Source organism: Ambystoma mexicanum, chromosome 1p (genome assembly GCF_040938575.1).
Source record: "Ambystoma mexicanum isolate Mex_15411 chromosome 1p, UKY_AmexF1_1, whole genome shotgun sequence".
NCBI classification, from domain to species: domain Eukaryota; kingdom Metazoa; phylum Chordata; class Amphibia; order Caudata; family Ambystomatidae; genus Ambystoma; species Ambystoma mexicanum.
Window position 1 is genome coordinate 547,508,440 of NC_090921.1, and position 26,362 is coordinate 547,534,801.

A 26,362-nucleotide genomic window follows, 5' to 3' on the forward strand; every position below is an offset into this window, starting at 1 on the left:
ACCCATGCCTCCCATCACCCCCACCCCCCAGCATCCAGGGGCACCCTCCACCAGGCCCCCACCCATGTCTCCCATCACCCCCACCCCCCAGCACTGTGGGGCACCTGCCAGCAGGCCCCCACCCATGTCCAACTCATGTTCCCCACCACCCCCACCCCCCAGCAGTGCAGGGGCAGCCTCCACCAGGCCCCCACCCATGCCCAACTCATGTTCCCACCACCCCCACCCCCCAGCAGTGCAGGGGCAGCCTCCACCAGGCCCCCACCCATGTCTCCCATCACCCCCACCCCCCAGCATCCAGGGGCACCCTCCACCAGGCCCCCATCCATGTCTCCCATCACCCCCACCCCCCAGCACTGTGGGGCACCTGCCACCAGGCCCCCACCCATGTCCAACTCATGTTCCCCACCACCCCCACCCCCCAGCAGTTCAGGGGCAGCCTCCACCAGGCCCCCACCCATGTCTCCCATCACCCCCGCCCCCCAGCACTGTGGGGCACCTGTCACCAGGCCCCCACCCATGTCCAACTCATGTTCCCCACCACCCCCACCCCCCAGCAGTGCAGGGGCAGCCTCCACCAGGCTCCCACCCATGTCTCCCATCACCCCCACCCCCCAGCATCCAGGGGCACCCTCCACCAGGCCCCCACCCATGTCTCCCATCACCCCCACCCCCCAGCACTGTGGGGCACCTGCCACCAGGCCCCAACCCATGTCCAACTCATGTTCCCCACCACCCCCACTCCCCAGCAGTGCAGGGGCAGCCTCCACCAGGCCCCCACCCATGTCTCCCATCACCCCCACCCCCCAGCAGTGCAGGGGCAGCCTCCACCAAGCCCCCACCCATGTCCAACTCATGTTCCCCACCACCCCCACCCCCCAGCAGTGCAGGGGCAGCCTCCACCAGGCCCCCACCCATGTCTCCCATCACCCCCCCCCCCAGCACTGTGGGGCACCTGCCAGCAGGCCCCCATCCATGTCCAACTCATGTTCCCCACCACTCCCACCCCCCAGCACTGTGGGGCACCTGCCAGCAGGCCCCCACCCATGTCCAACTCATGCTCCCCACCACCCCCACCCCCCAGCACTGTGGGGCACCTGCCAGCAGGCCCCCACCCATGTCCAACTCATGTTCCCCACCACCCCCACCCCCCAGCAGTGCAGGGGCAGCCCCCACCAGGCCCCCACCCATGTCTCCCATCACCCCCACCCCCCAGCATCCAGGGGCACCCTCCACCAGGCCCCCACCCATGTCTCCCATCACCCCCACCCCCCAGCACTGTGGGGCACCTGCCGCCAGGCCCCCACCCATGTCAAATTCATGTTCCCCACCACCCCCACCCCCCAGCAGTGCAGGGGCAGCCTCCACCAGGCCCCCACCCATGTCCCCTTTCACCCCCACCCCCCAGCATCCAGGGGCACCCTCCACCAGACCCCCACCCATGTCTCCCATCACCCCCACCCCCCAGCATCCAGGGGCACCCTCCACCAGGCCCCCACCCATGTCTCCCATCACCCCCACCCCCCCAGCACTGAGGGGCACCGGCCACCAGGCCCCCACCCATGTCCAACTCATGTTCCCCACCACCCCCACCCCCAGCAGTCCAGGGGCAGCCTCCACCAGGCCCCCACCCATGTCTCCCATCACCCCCACCCCCCAGCATCCAGGGGCACTCTCCACAGGCCCCCACCCATGTGTCCCATCACCCCCACCCCCAGCACTGTGGGGCACCTGCCAGCAGGCCCCCACCCATGTCCAACTCATGTACCCCACCACCCCCACCCCCCAGCAGTGCAGGGGCAGCCTCCACCAGGCCCCCACCCATGTCTCCTTTCACCCCCACCCCCCAGCATCCAGGGGCACCCTCCACCAGGCCCCCACCCATGTCTCCCATCACCCCCACCCCCCAGCATCCAGGGGCACCCTCCACCAGGCCCCCAACCATGTCTCCCATCACCCCCACCCCCCAGCACTGTGGGGCACCTACCACCAGGCCCCCACCCATGTCCAACTCATGTTCCCCACGACCCCCACCCCCCAGCAGTGCAGTGGCAGCCTCCACCAGGCCCCCACCCATGTCTCCCATCACCCCCGCCCCCCAGCACTGTGGGGCACCTGCCACCAGGCCCCCACCCATGTCCAACTCATGTTCCCCACCCCCCCACCCCCCAGCAGTGCAGGGGCAGCCTCCACCAGGCTCCCACCCATGTCTCCCATCACTCCCACCCCCCAGCATCCAGGGGCACCCTCCACCAGGCCCCCACCCATGTCTCCCATCACCCCCACCCCCCAGCACTGTGGGGCACCTGCCACCAGGCCCCAACCCATGTCCAACTCATGTTCCCCACCACCCCCACCCCCCAGCAGTGCAGGGGCAGCCTCCACCAGGCCCCCACCCATGTCTCCCATCACCCCCACCCCCCAGCAGTGCAGGGGCAGCCTCCACCAAGCCCCCACCCATGTCCAACTCATGTTCCCCACCACCCCCACCCCCCAGCAGTGCAGGGGCAGCCTCCACCAGGCCCCCACCCATGTCTCCCATCACCCCCACCCCCCAGCACTGTGGGGCACCTGCCAGCAGGCCCCCATCCATGTCCAACTCATGTTCCCCACTACTCCCACCCCCCAGCACTGTGGGGCACCTGCCAGCAGGCCCCCACCCATGTCTCCCATCACCCCCACCCCCCAGCACTGTAGGGCACCTGCCAGCAGGCCCCCACCCATGTCCAACTCATGTTCCCCACCACCCCCACCCCCCAGCACTGTGGGGCACCTGCCAGCAGGCCCCCACCCATGTCCAACTCATGTTCCCCACCACCCCCACCCCCAGCAGTGCAGGGGCAGCCCCCACCAGGCCCCCACCCATGTCTCCCATCACCCCCACCCCCCAGCATCCAGGGGCACCCAACACCAGGCCCCCACCCATGTCTCCCATCACCCCCACCCCCCAGCACTGTGGGGCACCTGCCACCAGGCCCCCACCCATGTCAAATTCATGTTCCCCACCACCCCCACCCCCCAGCAGTGCAGGGGCAGCCTCCACCAGGCCCCCACCCATGTCTCCTTTCACCCCCACCACCCAGCATCCAGGGGCACCCTCCACCAGGCCCACACCCATGTCTCCCATCACCCCCACCCCCAGCATCCAGGGGCACCCTCCACCTGGCCCCCACCCATGTCTCCCATCACCCCCACCCCCCAGCACTGTGGGGCACCTGCCACCAGGCCCCCACCCATGTCTCCCATCACCCCCACCCCCCAGCAGTGCAGGGGCAGCCTCCACCAGGCACCCACCCATGTCCCCCATCACCCCCACCCCCCAGCATCCAGGGGCACCCTCCACCAGGCCCCCACCTATGTCTCCCATCACCCCCACCCCCCAGCACTGTGGGGCACCTGCCAGCAGGCCCCCACCCATGTCCAACTCATGTTCCCCACCACCCACCCCCCAGCAGTGCAGGGGCAGCCTCCACCAGGCACCCACCCATTTCCAACTCATGTTCCCCACCACCCCCACCCCCCAGCACTGTGGGGCACCTGCCAGCAGGCCCCCACCCATGTCCAACTCATGTTCCCCACCACCCCCACCCCCCAGCAGTGCTGGGGCAGCCTCCACCAGGCCCCCACCCATGTCCAACTCATGTTCCCACCACCCCCACCCCCCAGCAGTGCAGGGGCAGCCTCCACCTGGCCCCCACCCATGTCTCCCATCACCCCCACCCCCCAGCACTGTGGGGCACCTGCCACCAGGCCCCCACCCATGTCTCCCATCACCCGCACCCCCCAGCAGTGCAGGGGCAGCCTCCACCAGGCACCCACCCATGTCCCCCATCACCCCCACCCCCCAGCATCCAGGGGCACCCTCCACCAGGCCCCCACCTATGTCTCCCATCACCCCCACCCCCCAGCACTGTGGGGCACCTGCCAGCAGGCCCCCACCCATGTCCAACTCATGTTCCCCACCACCCACCCCCCAGCAGTGCAGGGGCAGCCTCCACCAGGCACCCACCCATTTCCAACTCATGTTCCCCACCACCCCCACCCCCCAGCACTGTGGGGCACCTGCCAGCAGGCCCCCACCCATGTCCAACTCATGTTCCCCACCACCCCCACCCCCCAGCAGTGCTGGGGCAGCCTCCACCAGGCCCCCACCCATGTCCAACTCATGTTCCCACCACCCCCACCCCCCAGCAGTGCAGGGGCAGCCTCCACCAGGCCCCCACCCATGTCTCCCATCACCCCCACCCCCCAGCACTGTGGGGCACCTGCCAGCAGGCCCCCACCCATGTCCAACTCATGTTCCCCACCACCCCCACCCTCCAGCACTGTGGGGCACCTGCCAGCAGGCCCCCACCCATGTCCAACTCATGTTCCCCACCACCCCACCCCCCAGCAGTGCAGGGGCAGCCCCCACCAGGCCCCCACCCATGTCTCCCATCACCCCCACCCCCCAGCATCCAGGGGCACCCTCCACCAGGCCCCCACCCATGTCTCCCATCACCCCCACCCCCCAGCACTGTGGGGCACCTGCCGCCAGGCCCCCACCCATGTCAAATTCATGTTCCCCACCACCCCACCCCCCAGCAGTGCAGGGGCAGCCTCCACCAGGCCCCCACCCATGTCTCCTTTCACCCCCACCCCCCAGCATCCAGGGGCACCCTCCACCAGGCCCCCACCCATGTCTCCCATCACCCCCACCCCCCAGCATCCAGGGGCACCCTCCACCAGGCCCCCACCCATGTCTCCCATCATCCCCACCCCCCCAGCACTGTGGGGCACCTGCCACCAGGCCCCCACCCATGTCCAACTCATGTTCCCCACCACCCCCACCCCCCAGCAGTCCAGGGGCAGCCTCCACCAGGCCCCCACCCATGTCTCCCATCACCCCCACCCCCCAGCATCCAGGGGCACTCTCCACAGGCCCCCACCCATGTCTCCCATCACCCCCACCCCCCAGCACTGTGGGGCACCTGCCAGCAGGCCCCCACCCATGTCCAACTCATGTACCCCACCACCCCCACCCCCCAGCAGTGCAGGGGCAGCCTCCACCAGGCCCCCACCCATGTCTCCTTTCACCCCCACCCCCCAGCATCCAGGGGCACCCTCCACCAGGCCCCCACCCATGTCTCCCATCACCCCCACCCCCCAGCATCCAGGGGCAACCTCCACCAGGCCCCCACCCATGTCTCCCATCACCCCCACCCCCCAGCACTGTGGGGCACCTGCCACCAGGCTCCCACCCATGTCCAACTCATGTTCCCCACCACCCCCACCCCCCAGCAGTGCAGGGGCAGCCTCCACCAGGCCCCCACCCATGTCTCCCATCACCCCCGCCCTCCAGCACTGTGGGGCACCTGCCACCAGGCCCCCACCCATGTCCAACTCATGTTCCCCACCCCCCCACCCCCCAGCAGTCCAGGGGCAGCCTCCACCAGGCCCCCACCCATGTCTCCCATCACCCCCACCCCCCAGCATCCAGGGGCACTCTCCACAGGCCCCCACCCATGTCTCCCATCACCCCCACCCTCCAGCACTGTGGGGCACCTGCCAGCAGGCCCCCACCCATGTCCAACTCATGTTCCCCACCACCCCCACCCCCCAGCAGTGCAGGGGCAGCCCCCACCAGTCCCCCACCCATGTCTCCCATCACCCCCACCCCCCAGCATCCAGGGGCACCCTCCACCAGGCCCCCACCCATGTCTCCCATCACCCCCACCCCCCAGCACTGTGGGGCACCTGCCGCCAGGCCCCCACCCATGTCAAATTCATGTTCCCCACCACCCCCACCCCCCAGCAGTGCAGGGGCAGCCTCCACCAGGCCCCCACCCATGTCTCCTTTCACCCCCACCCCCCAGCATCCAGGGGCGCCCTCCACCAGGCCCCAACCCATGTCTCCCATCACCCCCACCCCCCAGCATCCAGGGGCACCCTCCACCAGGCCCCCACCCATGTCTCCCATCACCCCCACCCCCCCAGCACTGTGGGGCACCTGCCACCAGGCCCCCACCCATGTCCAACTCATGTTCCCCACCTCCCCCACCCCCCAGCAGTCCAGGGGCAGCCTCCACCAGGCCCCCACCCATGTCTCCCATCACCCCCAACCCCCAGCATCCAGGGGCACTCTCCACAGGCCCCCACCCATGTCTCCCATCACCCCCACCCCCCAGCACTGTGGGGCACCTGCCAGCAGGCCCCCACCCATGTCCAACTCATGTACCCCACCACCCCCACCCCCCAGCAGTGCAGGGACAGCCTCCACCAGGCCCCCACCCATGTCTCCTTTCACCCCCACCCCCCAGCATCCAGGGGCACGCTCCACCAGGCCCCCACCCATGTCTCCCATCACCCCCACCCCCCAGCATCCAGGGGCACTCTCCACAGGCCCCCACCCATGTCTCCCATCACCCCCACCCTCCAGCACTGTGGGGCACCTGCCACCAGGCCCCCACCCATGTCCAACTCATGTTCCCCACCACCCCCACCCCCCAGCAGTGCAGGGGCAGCCTCCACCAGGCCCCCACCCATGTCTCCCATCACCCCCGCCCTCCAGCACTGTGGGGCACCTGCCACCAGGCCCCCACCCATGTCCAACTCATGTTCCCCACCACCCCCACCCCCCAGCAGTCCATGGGCAGCCTCCACCAGGCCCCCACCCATGTCTTCCATCACCCCCACCCTCCAGCACTGTGGGGCACCTGCCAGCAGGCCCCCGCCCATGTCTCCCATCACCCCCACCCCCCAGCACTGTGGGGCATCTGCCGCCAGGCCCCCACCCATGTCAAATTCATGTTCCCCACCACCCCCACCCCCCAGCAGTGCAGGGGCAGCCTCCACCAGGCCCCCACCCATGTCTCCTTTCACCCCCACCCCCCAGCATCCAGGGGCACCCTCCACCAGGCCCCCACCCATGTCTCCCATCACCCCCACCCCCCAGCATCCAGGGGCACCCTCCACCAGGCCCCCACCCATGTCTCCCATCACCCCCACCCCCCCAGCACTGTGGGGCATCTGCCACCAGGCCCCCACCCATGTCCAACTCATGTTCCCCACCACCCCCACCCCCCAGCAGTCCAGGGGCAGCCTCCACCAGGCCCCCACCCATGTCTCCCATCACCCCCACCCCCCAGCATCCAGGGGCACTCTCCACAGGCCCCCACCCATGTCTCACATCACCCCCACCCCCCAGCACTGTGGGGCACCTGCCAGCAGGCCCCCACCCATGTCCAACTCATGTACCCCACCACCCCCACACCCCAGCAGTGCAGGGGCAGACTCCACCAGGCCCCCACACATGTCTCCTTTCACCCCCACCCCCCAGCATCCAGGGGCACCCTCCACCAGGCCCCCACCCATGTCTCCCATCACCCCCACCCCCCAGCACCCAGGGGAAACCTCCACCAGGCCCCCACCCATGTCTCCTATCACCCCCACCCCCCAGCACTGTGGGGCACCTGCCACCAGGCCCCCACCCATGTCCAACTCATGTTCCCCACCACCCCCACCCCCCAGCAGTGCAGGGGCAGCCTCCACCAGGCCCCCACCCATGTCTCCCATCACCCCCACCCTCCAGCACTGTGGGGCACCTGCCACCAGGCCCCCACCCATGTCCAACTCATGTTCCCCACCACCCCCACCCCCCAGCAGTGCAGGGGCAGCCTCCACCAGGCTCCCACCCATGTCTCCCATCACCCCCACCCCCCAGCACTGTGGGGCACCTGCCGCCAGGCCCCCACCCATGTCAAATTCATGTTCCCCACCACCCCCACCCCCCAGCAGTGCAGGGGCAGCCTCCACCAGGCCCCCACCCATGTCTCCTTTCACCCCCACTCCCCAGCATCCAGGGGCACCCTCCACCAGGCCCCCACCCATGTCTCCCATCACCCCCACCCCCCAGCATCCAGGGGCACCCTCCACCAGGCCCCCACCCATGTCTCCCATCACCCCCACCCCCCCAGCACTGTGGGGCACCTGCCACCAGGCCCCCACCCATGTCCAACTCATGTTCCCCACCACCCCCACCCCCACCCCCCAGCAGTCCAGGGGCAGCCTCCACCAGGCCCCCACCCATGTCTCCCATCGCCCCCACCCCCCAGCATCCAGGGGCACTCTCCACAGGCCCCCACCCATGTCTCACATCACCCCCACCCCCCAGCACTGTGGGGCACCTGCCAGCAGGCCCCCACCCATGTCCAACTCATGTACCCCACCACCCCCACCCCCCAGCAGTGCAGGGGCAGCCTCCACCAGGTCCCCACCCATGTCTCCTTTCACCCCCACCCCCCAGCATCCAGGGGCACCCTCCACCAGGCCCCCACCCATGTCTCCCATCACCCCCACCCCCCAGCATCCAGGGGCAACCTCCACCAGGCCCCCACCCATGTCTCCCATCACCCCCACCCCCCAGCACTGTGGGGCACCTGCCACCAGGCCCCCACCCATGTCCAACTCATGTTCCCCACCACCCCCACCCCCCAGCAGTGCAGGGGCAGCCTCCACCAGGCCCCCACCCATGTCTCCCATCACCCCCGCCCTCCAGCACTGTGGGGCACCTGCCACCAGGCCCCCACCCATGTCCAACTCATGTTCCCCACCACCCCCACCCCCAGCAGTGCAGGGGTAGCCTCCACCAGGCTCCCACCCATGTCTCCCATCACCCCCACCCCCCAGCATCCAGGGGCACCCTCCACCAGGCCCCCACTCATGTCTCCCATCACCCCCACCCCCCAGCACTGTGGGGCACCTGCCACCAGGCCCCAACCCATGTCCAACTCATGTTCCCCACCACCCCCACCCCCCAGCAGTGCAGGGGCAGCCTCCAACAGGCCCCCACCCATGTCACCCATCACCCCACCCCCCAGCAGTGCAGGGGCAGCCTCCACCAGGCCCCCACCCATGTCTCCCATCACCCCCACCCCCCAGCACTGTGGGGCACCTGCCAGCAGGCCCCCATCCATGTCCAACTCATGTTCCCCACCACTCCCACCCCCCAGCACTGTGGGGCACCTGCCAGCAGGCCCCCACCCATGTCTCCCATCACCCCCACCCCCCAGCACTGTGGGGCACCTGCCAGCAGGCCCCCACCCATGTCCAACTCATGTTCCCCACCACCCCCACCCCCCAGCACTGTGGGGCACCTGCCAGCAGGCCCCCACCCATGTCCAACTCATGTTCCCCACCACCCCCACCCCCCAGCAGTGCAGGGGCAGCCCCCACCAGGCCCCCACCCATGTCTCCCATCACCCCCACCCCCCAGCATCCAGGGGCACCCTCCACCAGGCCCCCACCCATGTCTCCCATCACCCCCACCCCCCAGCACTGTGGGGCACCTGCCACCAGGCCCCCACCCATGTCAAATTCATGTTCCCCACCACCCCCACCCCCCAGCAGTGCAGGGGCAGCCTCCACCAGGCCCCCACCCATGTCTCCTTTCACCCCCACCCCCCAGCATCCAGGGGCACCCTCCACCAGACCCCTACCCATGTCTCCCATCACCCCCAACCCCCAGCATCCAGGGGCACCCTCCACCAGGCCCCCACCATTGTCTCCCATCACCCCCACCCCCCCAGCACTGTGGGGCACCTGCCACCAGGCCCCTACCCATGTCCAACTCATGTTCCCCACCACCCCCACCCCCCAGCAGTCCAGGGGTAGCCGCCACCAGTCCCCCAGCCATGTCTCCCATCACCTCCACCCCCCAGCATCCAGGGGCACTCTCCACAGGCCCCCACCCATGTCTCCCATCACCCCCACCCCCCAGCACTGTGGGTCACCTGCCAGCCGGCCCCCACCCATGTCCAACTCTTGTACCCCACCACCCCCACCCCCCAGCAGTGCAGGGGCAGCCTCCACCAGGCCCCCACCCATGTCCAACTCATGTTCCCCACCACCCCCACCCCCCAGCACTGTGGGGCACCTGCCAGCAGGCCCCCACCCATGTCCAACTCATGTTCCCTACCACCCCCACCCCCCAGCAGTGCAGGGGCACCCTCCACCAGGCCCCCACCCATGTCTCCCATCACCTCCACCCCCCAGCATCCAGGGGTACCCTCCACCAGGCCCCCACCCATGTCTCCCATCACGCCCACCCCTAGCACTGTGGGGCAGCCTCCACCAGGCCCCCACCCATGTCTCCCATCACCCCCGCCCCCCAGCACTGTGGGGCACCTGCCACCAGGCCCCCACCCATGTCCAACTCATGTTCCCCACCACCCCCATCCCCCAGCACTGTGGGGCACCTGCCAGCAGGCCCCCACCCATGTCCAACACATGTTCCCCACCACCCCCACCCCCCAGCAGTGCAGGGGCAGCCTCCACCAGGCCCCCACCCATGTCTCCCATCAACCCACACCCCAGCATCCAGGGGCACCCTCCACCAGGCCCCCACCCATGTCTCCCATCACCCCCACCCCCCAGCATCCAGGGGCATCCTCCACCAGGCCCCCACCCATGTCTCCCATCACCCCCACCTCCCAGCACTGTGGGGGCACCTGCCACCAGGCCCCCACCCATGTCCAACTCATGTTCCCCACCACCCCCACCCCCAGCACTGTGGGGCACCTGCCAGCAGGCCCCCACCCATGTCCAACTCATGTTCCCCACCACCCCCACCCCCCAGCAGTGCAGGGGCAGCCTCCACCAGGCCCCCACCCATGTCTCCCATCACCCCCACCCCCAGCATCCAGGGGCACCCTCCACCTGGCCCCCACCCATGTCTCCCATCACCCCCACCCCCCAGCACTGTGGGGCACCTGCCACCAGGCCCCCACCCATGTCCAACTCATGTTCCCCACCACCCCCACCCCCCAGCAGTGCAGGGGCAGTCTCCACCAGGCCCCCACCCATGTCTCCCATCACCCCCACCCCCCAGCAGTGCAGGGGCAGCCTCCACCAGGCCCCCACCCATGTCCAACTCATGTTCCCCACCACCCCCACCCCCCAGCAGTGCAGGGGCAGCCTCCACCAGGCCCCCACCCATGTCTCCCATCACCCCCACCACCCAGCACTGTGGGGCACCTGCCACCAGGCCCCCACCCATGTCCAACTCATGTTCCCCACCACCCCCACCCCCCAGCAGTGCAGGGGCAGCCTCCACCAGGCCCCCACCCATGTCCCCCATCACCCCCACCCCCCAGCATCCAGGGGCACCCTCCACCAGGCCCCCACCCATGTCTCCCATCACCCCCACCCCCCAGCACTGTGGGACACCTGCCAGCAGGCCCCCACCCATGTCCAACTCATGTTCCCCACCACCCCACCCCCCAGCAGTGCAGGGGCACCTGCCAGCAGGCCCCCACCCATGTCCAACTCATGTTCCCCACCACCCCCACCCCCCAGCAGTGCAGGGGCAGCCTCCACCAGGCCCCCACCCATGTCTCCCATCACCCCCACCCCCCAGCACTGTGGGGCACCTGCCACCAGGCACCCACCCATGTCAAATTCATGTTCCCCACCACCCCCACCCCCCAGCAGTGCAGGGGCAGCCTCCACCAGGCCCCCACCCATGTCTCCTTTCACCCCCACCCCCCAGCATCCAGGGGCACCCTCCACCAGGCCCCCACCCATGTCTACCATCACCCCCACCCCCCAGCATCCAGGGGCACCCTCCACCAGGCCCCCACCCATGTCTCCCATCACCCCCACCCCCCCAGCACTGTGGGGCACCTGCCACCAGGCCCCCACCCATGTCCAACTCATGTTCCCCACCCCCCCACCCCCCAGCAGTCCAGGGGCAGCTTCCACCAGGCCCCCACCCATGTCTCCCATCACCCCCACCCCCCAGCATCCAGGGGCAGCCTCCACCAGGCCCCCACCCATGTCTCCCATCACGCCCACCCCTAGCACTGTGGGGCAGCCTCCACCAGGCCCCCACCCATGTCTCCCATCACCCCCGCCCCCCAGCACTGTGGGGCACCTGCCACCAGGCCCCCACCCATGTCCAACTCATGTTCCCCACCACCCCATCCCCCAGCACTGTGGGGCACCTGCCAGCAGGCCCCCACCCATGTCCAACACATGTTCCCCACCACCCCCACCCCCCAGCAGTGCAGGGGCAGCCTCCACCAGGCCCCCACCCATGTCTCCCATCAACCCACACCCCAGCATCCAGGGGCACCCTCCACCAGGCCCCCACCCATGTCTCCCATCACCCCCACCCCCCAGCATCCAGGGGCATCCTCCACCAGGCCCCCACCCATGTCTCCCATCACCCCCACCTCCCAGCACTGTGGGGGCACCTGCCACCAGGCCCCCACCCATGTCCAACTCATGTTCCCCACCACCCCCACCCCCAGCACTGTGGGGCACCTGCCAGCAGGCCCCCACCCATGTCCAACTCATGTTCCCCACCACCCCCACCCCCCAGCAGTGCAGGGGCAGCCTCCACCAGGGCCCCACCCATGTCTCCCATCACCCCCACCCCCAGCATCCAGGGGCACCCTCCACCTGGCCCCCACCCATGTCTCCCATCACCCCCACCCCCCAGCACTGTGGGGCACCTGCCACCAGGCCCCCACCCATGTCCAACTCATGTTCCCCACCACCCCCACCCCCCAGCAGTGCAGGGGCAGTCTCCACCAGGCCCCCACCCATGTCTCCCATCACCCCCACCCCCCAGCAGTGCAGGGGCAGCCTCCACCAGGCCCCCACCCATGTCCAACTCATGTTCCCCACCACCCCCACCCCCCAGCAGTGCAGGGGCAGCCTCCACCAGGCCCCCACCCATGTCTCCCATCACCCCCACCACCCAGCACTGTGGGGCACCTGCCACCAGGCCCCCACCCATGTCCAACTCATGTTCCCCACCACCCCCACCCCCCAGCAGTGCAGGGGCAGCCTCCACCAGGCCCCCACCCATGTCCCCCATCACCCCCACCCCCCAGCATCCAGGGGCACCCTCCACCAGGCCCCCACCCATGTCTCCCATCACCCCCACCCCCCAGCACTGTGGGACACCTGCCAGCAGGCCCCCACCCATGTCCAACTCATGTTCCCCACCACCCCACCCCCCAGCAGTGCAGGGGCACCTGCCAGCAGGCCCCCACCCATGTCCAACTCATGTTCCCCACCACCCCCACCCCCCAGCAGTGCAGGGGCAGCCTCCACCAGGCCCCCACCCATGTCTCCCATCACCCCCACCCCCCAGCACTGTGGGGCACCTGCCACCAGGCCCCCACCCATGTCAAATTCATGTTCCCCACCACCCCCACCCCCCAGCAGTGCAGGGGCAGCCTCCACCAGGCCCCCACCCATGTCTCCTTTCACCCCCACCCCCCAGCATCCAGGGGCACCCTCCACCAGGCCCCCACCCATGTCTACCATCACCCCCACCCCCCAGCATCCAGGGGCACCCTCCACCAGGCCCCCACCCATGTCTCCCATCACCCCCACCCCCCCAGCACTGTGGGGCACCTGCCACCAGGCCCCCACCCATGTCCAACTCATGTTCCCCACCCCCCCACCCCCCAGCAGTCCAGGGGCAGCTTCCACCAGGCCCCCACCCATGTCTCCCATCACCCCCACCCCCCAGCATCCAGGGGCAGCCTCCACCAGGCCCCCACCCATGTCTCCCATCACCCCCACCCCCCAGCACTGTGGGGCACCTGCCAGCAGGCCCCCACCCATGTCCAACTCATGTTCCCCACCACCCCACCCCCCAGCACTGTGGGGCACCTGCCAGCAGGCCCCCACCCATGTCTCCCATCACCCCCACCCCCCAGCACTGTGGGGCACCTGCCAGCAGGCCCCCACCCATGTCCAACTCATGTTCCCCACCACCCCCACCCCCCAGCACTGTGGGGCACCTGCCAGCAGGCCCCCATCCATGTCCAACTCATGTTCCCCACCACCCCCACCCCCCAGCACTGTGGGGCACCTGCCAGCAGGCCCCCACCCATGTCCAACTCATGTTCCCCACCACCCCCACCCCCCAGCACTGTGGGGCACCTTCCAGCAGGCCCCCACCCATGTCCAACTCATGTTCCCTACCAAACCCACCCCCCAGCAGTGCAGGGGCACCCTCCACCAGGCCCCCACCCATGTCTCCCATCACCCCCACCCCCCAGCATCCAGGGGCACCCTCCACCAGGCCGCCACCCATGTCTCCCATCACCTCCACCCCCCAGCATCCTGGGGCACCCTCCACCAGGCCCCCACCCATGTCTCCCATCACCCCCACCCCCCAGCACTGTGGGGCACCTGCCAGCAGGCCCCCACCCATGTCCAACTCATGTTCCCCACCAGCCCCACCCCCCAGCAGGGCAGGGGCAGCCTCCACCAGGCCCCCACCCATGTCCAATTCGTGTTTCCCACCACCCCCACCCCCCAGCAGTGCAGGGGCAGCCTCCACCAGGCCCCCGCCCATGTCTCCCATCACCCCCACCCCCCAGCACTGTGGGGCAGCCTCCACCAGGCCCCCACCCATGTCTTCCATCACCCTCACCCCCCAGCATCCAGGGGCACCCTCCACCAGGCCCCCACCCATGTCTCCCAACACCCCCACACCCCAGCACTGTTGGGCACCTGCCAGCAGGCCCCCACCCATGTCCAACTCATGTTCCCCACCACCCCCACCCCCCAGCACTGTGGGGCACCTGCCAGCAGGCCCCCACCCATGTCCAACTCATGTTCCACAACCAACATGTCATCACAATCTAGATCCCTGGTCCCTATGGTCAGCCTCCAAAAGCAAAACACCCACCCGAGTATTGCATCCACCCACTCAGAAATGGGAATTACATGACAGAACACCAATTGCAAGTTTCGAAACAAACACATGTCCCTCATATACACCCAATGGGTGTCAGTGAATCTCAAAACCCATATCATGATATGCATGAAACCAATGAGATGATACTACACATTGAAGTTCCATCAAAAATATGTATTAAAGGAAACATAAATAGATTCAAAAATAAAGAAACAGAAATGGGAATGTACAAAAATGAAAAGAAGCATGTCCGTGAAAAAAAGCAAAACCAAAAATCATAATCCAAAGGAATGGTGTCCAAAGTCACAGTCCACAAAAGAAAATCCAATGGAAAATAATAATTGAAAGCCATTGCTCCATGGGTAAATTGTGAAAGAAAAAGAAAATCCAACAGTGAACTATGCACAGACGAACAAGCCAGGGTCCATTATCCCAACAAAAGAAATGAAACCTATCTAACAACACTAACTAATAAAATAAACTATATACAAAAATGTGGCCCATTGTCCAAAAGGTCCAAAATAAATTAAAAAACAAAGGAATCCTAACACTAGCTACATAACTGTGTACAAGGGCTGCGGGCTACTCTGACGGCTCACTTTTGAATGTCCCGGGCCAGGGCATCATCGAACTCCTGCTCAATGTCCCGAGGCGGTCCTCCTCCATGGCCCCGAGGGTCCGCAGGGCCGTCGACGTGTCCACCTCCAACCCCCGGCGGATTGCCTCGAGGCACTCGGCCCGCCTCAGGGCCCTCCGCATGAAGCTCTCCGCCCTGACCATTGTGAGCCGTGCCTCTTCCGCCCACTGCCGCTCCGCATCTATGGCGTGGCCCAACCGCTGCCACACGGAAGACACTCTCTGTCCTGGGTCCTCCTGCCCTCCGGCCGATGCCTGCCCCTCCGATGTTGAAGGCCCCGAGCCTTCATGGCTCCCACCACGTTGCTGCTGCTGCAGTGCCTCTGCCCGTGCACTGCCTCCTGCTGCCTGCACATCCTCCGCAGGCTGGGGTGCAGTCGTTGATGTGGTCACCCCTGTTGGACGTCCGACTCCCGACTGTGGCAGGGATGCCTCCTCCACCAGCCTGGTCGCACCGTCAGAGGCAGCTCCACAGGGCACCCAGGTGACTGATGGGTGGGAAGATGGCACGGAGGACGACTGGTGCGTAGGTGGTTCAGTTGAGGAGGGGTCATAGCAAGCCCCATCAAACGAAGGAATCCGGCCTGGGTGACCTGTCCCAGTAGGCTGACGTGGTCAACAAGCCATTCGAGATGACGTGCAGTCTCCTCATGAAAAGACTGCAGGTCACCTCGCATGGCCCGTTGACGCAACGCCACACCAGTCAGGACAGGCTCAACCCGGACCCGGATAGCCACGTCCGCAGGCAGAGGAAGGCCAGTTGTCATGCGCTCATCCCCTGCCTGAAAACGGGTCTGGACGTAGGCATCCCTGCTGGTGCAAGATGATGCAGGGACAGGATCAGCGACAGGATTGCACACAGGCACCTCCGCGGCGGCCAGTGCTGCCTCCTGTCCCTGGTCCTGCACTGCACCACTAGCACCAGTGGGATCCCCACCTCCAGACCCGGTCTCTGTTGCTTGCACGGCCTCCTCCTCCACCAAACCCCCCACCAACCTGGATGACACCGTGCCATCTTCCCCTGTTGGGCCCTGTGGGGTCCCAGCTGCCCCTTCTGCTGCCGAGGAGTCCAACTCCAACCTCCGCCTCTTGGACCTCCCCCCGGCAGCTGCGGCCTGGGACGCGGCACCGGACTCCTCACTCCCTGACAAGATGACAACATGGGAAGGGAGCCGGGCCTTGCATCTCCGGCTGGCGGTGGGATCCCCGCTGCTGTGCTCCACAGCACCTTCTCCGCCCTCTTCATCAGTTGACGCTGCAGACAGGGAGAAATAAAACACAGGCATCAGGGCACTGTACAATGGACACATACACACATGACAGTTGTACATGAGTGGCATTGGCAAACCTCAGACATGCCATCACGATCCCCAACACACATGTCATTTCAACTCGCACACAGGAGCCATACCACAGCCATATCGCAACTGCCAGCACCATCCATACACATACAACAGCATGAGCAGGCAAAGCTGAGCCAGACATCACATGCAACACAGGAAGTGCACTACACATGTACACACACCACCACACTTGCATGCATGTGTACACCTCTGCCAAGTGTCGCAGTGTTCAGATGGGCATCCATGTCACATCTGCCAATCAGGCTTCCACATCCCGCTGTCACATGCATCCATGTTGCATCACTGTTGCACCCTTGTCAAATACACACAAATGCACATGTACACAGTGCTGATACATGCAGCTGAAAACAACATACATGCGTGACATCACGAACATGTCTACTTACATACACATTCATCCAAACATGTGTGCCCACACAACTGCATTTGGCATGCAAGCCTACACACACAAGCACCATCCATGTCTCACACATTACAGCCCTCGCATGTGTTAGCCTCACGGCCCTGTACACCCCCACCCATACTCGACTCCATACAAACAGATGTGCAACCTGCACACTACTGAAACATCACCACACGCACAGCTCTAAATCAGGATGCATGTACACTTACCGCTCGACTCCAGACTGGTCTGCCTCTCAAGGACCTGGACTTGGAGCGCTGGGGATATGCGTTCCAGGACCCACATCTGATCTTCCGACAAGTGGCCCCGGCGCCCCTTGGCATCGGCTGCCTTCAAGAGGCGCCAGGCCTTGTTCAGGGTCCTGGACCTGAAGTCCTCCCAGCGCTTCTTGACATGTTGGAAGTCGCGGACTGCCACCCCCTCCACGTTGATGGCAGTCACAATGTCAGTCCAGATCCGAGTCCGTCCTTCCTTGTCGGCGCGGGAACTTCCGAAGAGGGCATCATACTGCCCCAGGACTTGCTCCACCAGGACACCAACTTCCCTGGCACTGAAGCTGGTGCCCCTCTGCCTCTCCGGCTGGGGGTTGTCAGTGGTGCCAGATGTTGCAGTGGCCAACATGACAACCCCAGAGGCAGGAGTGGGTGGGCAACTGGGTCCTGGGGCTGGACTGTGGAGCGATGGAATCCCAGTCGGGAGTCTTCAGTTCCAGCAGGGGTGGTCACAGCAACAGCACCCCTGGCTGATGTGCAGGCAGCAAATGGCAGGGCACGTGGGCAGCAGGCAGCAGCAGATGGCAGGTGGGAGCATGCTCGGGGCTCTGGGGGGCAGTAATTCGGCCTTCTGGGCGTGGTCTTCCGTGTGCTTACGCGTGGCCAGCTTGATACGGAGTGATTTGGCACGTGAAAATTCGGCACGTCAGCGTGTAATTTGAGGAAAGGCCCTTAGTGCGTAAGCGCGTCTGCACGCATACGCAATTTCATTGGACAGAAGGCCCTTCAAGCGCAAGCGCCCCTGTGACGTGACGCGCACAGGCGTGCATGGGCATTTCAGCGCGCGTTAAAAACTGCACATCCGCGTGTAATACGAGGAAAGGGCCCATGCGCGTAAGTGACGTGACGCGCTCGTGCGTTTCCCTCAGCACGGGTTAAAGGTGAGCGGGCCCAGCAGTTCGCTGTACGTGCCTTTCGTGGAGACCGACGTGTGTTGCTGCTTCCTGTTGTTTCGCGCACCATCACAACTTCACAGCTATCAAGGACGTATCTCTTCTTTTGGCGGGGGTATTGGCTACGCGTGTTTTTCTGCATCGTGCTAGTCAGACAGTGAGTCGCACACGCTCTTTTTCCCACTGCGGGTGCCTCTGTGTATCGCACCCATTTTCGATGTTATAGTAGCCTGCGTGTCCCACACGTACGCGTTATTCGTGTTACTGGGTGCCACCGCGTACTGCGGGAGGTTGAATCCATGCACGTAGGCTGCAGGGTTGCGTGCACGGTTTTACTGCAGTTTTGGGGTGCCTGAGCATTGCGTGACCCGTCACTACATCACCGGGGTCACATACAGCCTTGCAGGTGCAGGGGGGCTGTTAACATCTTGCTTCCCACCCCCTTCACCCCAATTGCCCAGGTCAATTGTGGTGTACACCTCCCATTGGCACCACTCCATCTGTGCCGGCACTACTACATCTGTTCCATGGTTGGGAGGCCACCAAAGGTGAGGGGCGCCTCAGCTGGGCGTACTCCTCGTGGCGGGCATGGTCGGGGACGTGGCTGTGGTGACCAGGGAGTAGGGGGACTCCAGGGTGTCCAGGGCGGCCACAGAGGGGGAAGAGGCAGGGGTGCGCCACTTGAGCACAATGTTGTGCCATGTGTCGGTGCAGTCATGCCACCACCCCCTGTGGTTCCGGGGGATGCAGCTTCTGCATCTGGCACTGGCACCCGTGTGACCCGGCAGTCCGTTCCATCGACTGCCACGGGCCCAAGGGTAGTGGTAGCTGCAGGTGCAGCTGTGGACACCGCCACCCAGGCTCGGGGTCTGCCAGCGCAGGCTGCGTTGGCACTTGAGGAGCCCTTGGTAGATCTCCAACAGGCCAGGGGGGAAACCATAGGGGCAGGCCGGGCTGCTCAGACCAAGACACGTGTCCCTGGGGCAGTCATGTCATCTGCTGCCCCGAACAGCCGGGTGTTGGCAAGTGCAGGGGCAGATGCACCCAACAGCACCCCGGTTGTGAGTCTGCCAACCAGGACCGTTGCTGTAAATGACCCTGCCACAGCTGATGTTGCTGCGCAGGGTCCATTAGTGGGAACCCAGCTGCCACTGACACAAGTCAGGCCTTTGGTCATCCCTCCACCTGCCACTCCCTTGGCTCAATCCACCGAACCCACTGGCCATACTGGTCAGGGCAGCATTAGCCAGCCAGGGTCTGTGCCACAGTCGAAGAGGAGGAAGGTTGCACCTGCAGCACAGGCTGGGACCTCACACACAGCCACGACCTCCTGCACGTCGAGGAAGAAGCCTTTCTGTAAGCAGGAACTGGACTTCATCGTGGACTACGTGCGGGGCCACAGCCGTGACATGCTAGTGGGTGCCAATAGTCAGACTACGGCTGCCCAACGTGACACCCACTGGAAGCATGTTGCGGAACATGTCAGTTCATTCGGCCATGAGGTGCGCACGGCGCAAGAGTGCAAAAAGCGTTGGAATGACATCAAACGCAGCACTAAGGCTGAGCATGCCTCTAATTACAACTTGACTCTGGTGACTGGCGGTGGGCCTGCACCAGAGGAGGAAGAGCTCACTCCCCTTGAGGCACTCGTTGCGGAGTTCATACCACCTGAATTGGTCGAAGGAGTGGGAGAGATGCTGGACTTTGATGCCCAGTCCAGTGAGTGTTGATGCGTGTTTGTTGAGGACGTGTGTGTTTCACTTGTGGGATGTGTTGTGCATGATTGCCGCTACATGTGACGTGTACATGGTTCTGATGTGTAAGTAATGCAATGCTTCCGTCATGCATGTCTCCTCTGCCTGCATGCGGGGACTCCATGTAGGCATGCTCCCTTGCCCCTCCTCCGCCACTCTGCACCCAAGTTCCACCTTTGCACTGGTGTTCTTCAATCTTGCCAATGTGTACTTTCTTGTTCATGCGTCCTGTGTAGATGCTCACTTCCAGCGTAGAATCTGCCAAACATATGCCGTGTGGTACAGCCTTAGTACTTGATGCAGGGTATCTCACTTGTACTGTGCATGGGTCAGATGTCCCGCAGGGACATGAGTGCCCATTCATGCTCCATGTGCATTGCACGCATGCCCCTTTGTGTCCTTGACTGGATGATCACTGTAATACAAGTCCTTGGTTACATACATTGCCTGCCATCTCATCAGACTTCCCATGTCAACTGTGGCTCAGTCCTGCGTTGCACACATGTTTAGGGTCTGACAATCTGTGTGGCTCACAGGCCTCAGCCTGTTCAATGGCCAATGACTCAGTCCAACTGTTTTTGTGTCTTCTTCACACGTGGGCGGAATCCAGAGTTTTCATCTTGTGTCCTGCTTACTGCCCCAGCATCATTTGCAGTGTTGTCACTTGAATCACATTAAGCTGTTGATGCCAGTCAACACTGCCTGTCAATACACAGGTTTATGGTCAGCCTTTTGATACCATGCTAGGCATCCCTGCTTTGGTACTGGGGTGGAGGGGTGCTTGGCTTCTAGATATGGTACACATTGAATGCACAATGCACGTGATGTCTGAATTTGACATTGCACTGCCTTCACATATCCTGGCACACACCATGGAGTCCTTGTACATGTAGGTAGTGAGTGGCGTACACATTTTCTGCACTGCATAGACCCACTTCCATGGAAACTGCCACCTTTCAACAGGTCTGATCACAGAAGCAAATCAAAGTTGACCCAGCATGCATGCCAGGTTATATGTTGTGTGTCACATGTCTGCCTGATGCGTTTGCTGTCGGTGTGTGTGTGTGTTGTGTGCTTCTGACATGGGTACTGACCTTTTTTCTCTCTATTTTTCAGGTGATGACGCAATGGAGGCGGAGGATGGTGTTGTCATGCCAGACACAGGGTTGTTACCACTACATCAACCCGGCACTAGTGGGGGTCGTGGGGTGGTAGGCCACGAAAACCCCCAAGTGCTACAGTCCATCTTGTCTCTGGCAGCCTATGAGTCCAGCCTTGATGACGACTCTGACGTCCATGTTGAGTTGGATGAGCATCAAGTCCATGTGTCAGGGGTGAGTGATTCTGATGTGGACACTCCTCTGTCTGCGACACTTGCACTGAGGGATCAGACAGTCTTGGTTCCTCCGCCCGTGTTGGATCGGGACGCAGGGTCACCCTCCACACCAGTCACTGAGGTGCCTGGGACATCACGTCGACAGGGGCATGTAGTCGTGCAGCCGCGGGCGGTGCCAACACAGCGACGACCCCCGGTTCTTGGGTCCCGCAGGGGTCAAGCCCGGCAACGCGGCCGCCGCGCGCAACCGCAGTATACTGAGTGGGAGCAAGACATGACTGCCAATTCAGAACGGCAGGGGGCAGCAATGGAGAACATCGCTGAGAGCATGGAGCGTGTGGCCCGATCTGTGCTCCCCCCTGCTAGGCAGGTGCTTCTCCAGCAGCAGGCGGCACGGTCCACAGCCCGCTCGCTCAGGCTGGGCATGGCGGCCTCAGACAGGGCACGCCAGTCTGAAATGTCGTCTCTGTGTCAAGAAATTGCTGCTCACGCAGAGGCGCACATGGATGCCCTGAGGGAGGAGTATGCTTCCCTCAGATCCACTCTGGGTGTCCTTATGATGTCCCAGAGGCAGCAGGCAGAGGAGAGGTTTGCACAGCTTGAATGTACCATCTCGGCTGAGCTACAGGCTTGCCGGGAGGTGTAGCGGTTGTCCAGCCAGGCCTTGCAGGAGGAACTCCGAGTTACACGTGCTACCTTGCAAGAGGAAGCACTTGTATCACGTGAGGTTCTGCATGCAGACCTACGTCACATTGCCACACAGAACCAGGCTCACCCGTCCGGCAGACTTGCTGCCGGCGAGGGGCAAGCTGCGGCTAGGCGTGGCCAGGCTACTGTGCCACGTCCTCCTTTCCAGGATGAGCCAGACTCGGACGACCATCTATCTCCCACATAGGTCGGGCTGTGCAGGCGTTGGGCCCATGGAGGTTTTTTTTTTGGCTCAACATCATCGCATGTGGATGTTGAGCAGCACCCTGTACCTCCCCCCTCCTGGGTGCCTCCCCTCCCCCCGGGTCGTATGTAGCCATTTTTGATTTTTCTTTTAGCTTAGTTAGTTAAGTTTCTGTTTGATAGTTAGTTTAATTAGGTAATTTAGGTTTTCCATAGTTAGTGTAATTAGTTAATATAGTTTAAAATTGCTTGTCTATTGTGCTTTCATGTGACGGTGCGGTGCTTTGTGGCTTTTGAAGGCATCCACTGTCTGTTCCAGCTGGGCCCTTCAGGCTTGTCTTGTGTATGTGTTTGGTGCCTGGGGTCCTTGACTCACATATGCCACTACTGCCTCCCTTATCCATGGGCTCGCAAGGATGGTTTGGTGTCACAAACTTTTACACAATGGCTTTGGACTGTCATATCTGTGGCATGTCTGGTGCTGTGTGACTTGTGTTTACACCCCTAGTGGGGTTGATTTTGGTGTTATTGTCCACTGTTAAGCTTTAGCTAGATGGGGTGTTTAATGATTAATGTGTACATTAATTACTATGCATTGTGTAGTATGTTTCTTATCTTTACTGTACACGTGCTTGTTGCAATTCATGCTGTAGATAGTGTTCCACACTTTGGATGTAAAAGACGGATTGATGGTGTGATTTATGCTGTGACTCTCTGACATGGTCAAGTAATGAGATGCCTGAAGAGACACACACAGATGACTTTGAAGCATTAATCATGTGTTTCATGCCCTTTCTGCAGGGGGATGAGCCTCCAGAGCACCTTTGCCAGCAGACATGGCCCATTGGACGACGGAATTCTGGACACGTTTGTTGGTGCCCACATGCACATGTGTGCACAAGCAGAGGCACAGGGATTGCAGACCTACATCCTAGAACTGCTGACGTGTTCCAAGGAACTCCAGGGAAGGGGAGCAGCACAGGGGGGCCCCAACACAGCAAAGCTTGCACCAGGCGAGTTGCACATGCAGGCTTAGTCACAGCACCTAGGGTGAGCTTGGACGGATATTGGTGTTGAAGCACACAATGCAGCTCAGATGTGTTGGTGGTCTGATGGCTGTTGATTGTAAGGTTGTCTGGGACACCTGCAGGGGCAGTGGCACATACCCTCCGGTACACCAAGGTACATCGAGGCACTTGTATCAACCATGTATTCTTCCGAGACATGGAAAGGGGCAGCTCACAGGGACATACGACAAGGGACATACTCGGGTGCAGTGCATCTCATTTCCATGTACTTTATGATGAATGCACTGCCAACTTTGTTTCGGTCATGGTGGTACTCAACTTGCTCTGAAGTCATGGCTTGCTATATGGGTCTGTCTGCTTACCCAGAGAACATTGCATGTTGTGTGAATTGTGAGACATTGGTGTTCCATTTGCCACGCACCCACCGGCAGCTGACTTACTGCATTGACTGTGTATGACCCGTCACAGGGGTAATGTTATATATGGGTATGAAGCATTTACACCAGATTGTCTGTTTGTAGAGTAGTTTGTTGCTATGGGGCATGTTTGGTGGTGTGTTTTTGTGTAATTGGCACGTACAGGTTGTTGACTGTGGCTCTCTTTGCAGCATTGCAGTGCTCCTGTAACCGGACCTGAGAGTGCGCAGGCAGGAGGCCAGCACTCAAAACCAGAGCTAAGTGTCTTGTTGTTTTTCTTTCAAACTGCTCTGCATAGGCTTTCTGGGGGGTGCACCAATGCATGGATGTATGTGTGATTCAATTTGGTATGTTTTTTTCCACCTAATCACCCAGAATCCTATGCAATTTTGAACCCTGTACCCTCTACCCGGTGTTCCTGCTTCCCGGACCTATCCAAGCATTGTTCCCTAACCCTCTTTCCCCGCTGGGGTTGCGGATGCCTGTGTAAGCCCCGAACTTGCAGTCGCCAAAACCCTAGAGGGGGTGGTTGGTTCGTACCACTCCTAAGCCTGGACTACAGAAGGCCATGACAATGATGTCCAAGTTTGTTTGGATTGTGTATGTGTTCATGCAGGTAGTACATTTTCGTGCATTCCCTACTTTCATGTGTCATTCCTCCTCCCCTCTTCTGCCACTCATTCCAGTTATCCAGTGTGCCAACACCTGTCCTGACTGCATATCCATGACCCTCCTTCCCCACCAGGGTCTCAGAGGCCTGTGTGAGTTTGACCTTGCAGGCACCCGGGACACGGTGGGGGTGGTTGTTTCGTGACACTCCCGCGCCTGTACACGGGACCTGTGACAGTACACATCCGTTCATGGTGCATCATTCTATGTTATGTACCACACATGGTTCACATCCTGTTGTGACATTGTTTTACTGTGCTACCTTGGTTGTTGCATCTTTGTGGTAGTACTTGGCCTTTGTGAGGTACTGCTACGTCAAGTCATCTACTGGAGGGTGTTCTGGTTTGTTTTTATGCTTTGGATTTTGTGATTTTGGAAATGAGTGTGGATTCTGAGGGTGCAGGCACCTTTTTACACACAAGGTGGGAGATGGTGACGAAGGGTAAAGGTGATCCTGTGGCCAGGTGGAATTGAGGGTTGAAGGCTCCATGACCCAGGTGCAGTTGTTCAGTGGGTCATGGTCATTTGTGAGGGAGAGGGGGATGTTGTTGATAGTTGCCTTGCCCTGCAGTGTGATGGGAACTCTGACATTGTAATGGTGGTATCCTATGTACATGTGTTCTGCTGATCAATGCCTGTTCATGTGTTGTGTTTACCTTTCAGGTGCGAGGGGATAGTTGTGGTTTGACATGCTGGGGTGTACACATGGTGAATATTCACATGTGATGTGTAGAGAAGACTGATGGTCACTTGATTGCACATGCATATGTTGAGTGCATGTCCTTGCAGACCCACACACTTGCACTCTGATGCACTACATGTACTCCCACCCTTGCATATCCATGTGTACACTGTTTGTCTTCTGGTGCCCACTGTGTCCCTGCAGCACATGTTCTGTGACCAATTATGGATCCTGTACATGCCTAATTTGCTTTTTGATGTGGTCTGTCGCTTAGATGTAATGCTCAGGGTGTGCATCACACACAATAGCTATTCACTGTGCTGTGCACTGAGCAGTGTGTTGCAGGAGTAGGACACAGCCCACAGAAGCTGCAGTGTTGATTTTGCAATGCACAATGCGCATGTAGACAGGCATTCATTGTTATGTTACGTCTACAACTCTTGTAATGCATTTTGAAATTACTTATTTTGGGTGGGAGGTTGTTGGTCTGTCATTTCATCTGATTCCAGGTCAGGCATCATTGTCTGATGCCACTGTACATTTTGGACATGGCAATGTGTACCTTATTGTTACTGTGTTGGTGTATGGGTATTGCTTGCCATGCCATGTTGTGGTTTGGGAGGGTTTGAGTGACATAACAGTGATGGCCTTGGCCTGTTTTGCAGGTGTGTGTGATGCACACCTTGCATGTCAGGGTCATCCGCTTCTCAGCGCAACTAGCTGGGGGTAGATCTCTCTCCGCGGCAGGGCCCTCCCTCTGGAACAGCCTTCCTGCCTCACTTGAACTTGAGCGGAACCATCTCCGGTTTGGGAAGCACCTCAAGACCTTCCTCTTTGCTTCTGCTTTCTCTCTGCCTCTCCCTTGCGGAATTCTTCACTGGAACTGCACTGGATCTGCAACTGAGCCACTCTCACCGACCTCGGTCCCTGGCCCAGCCACTCTCCACTTGCACTGCCTCCCTGGCAACCCCTGCACTGCGGTACTGTCTCTCTATCCCTACAGCCCCCCCTTCCCAGCACTTGTCTGCACTTACCTTTGCAGTTGCCACCAGCTGACCTATGTATTTGTTTTTTGGTCTACTTCCCCTGTACTGCACTCCCCCCCCTCCCCTTCCCCTTGCACTTTTCTCTTCCACCTACCCCTGCACTTGCACAATCTAAATGACACCTGGCCTAGTAGTACCGTTGTCTGTCTTCCCTTGTTCCCCCCTCCCTGCCTCACCGCACCTTGAAATACTTGTGTATAGGCCATATCATGTCATGTGTCATATGTGTGCCTTTTGGTCACACAGGATAGCTTATGTTTAAGTAGCT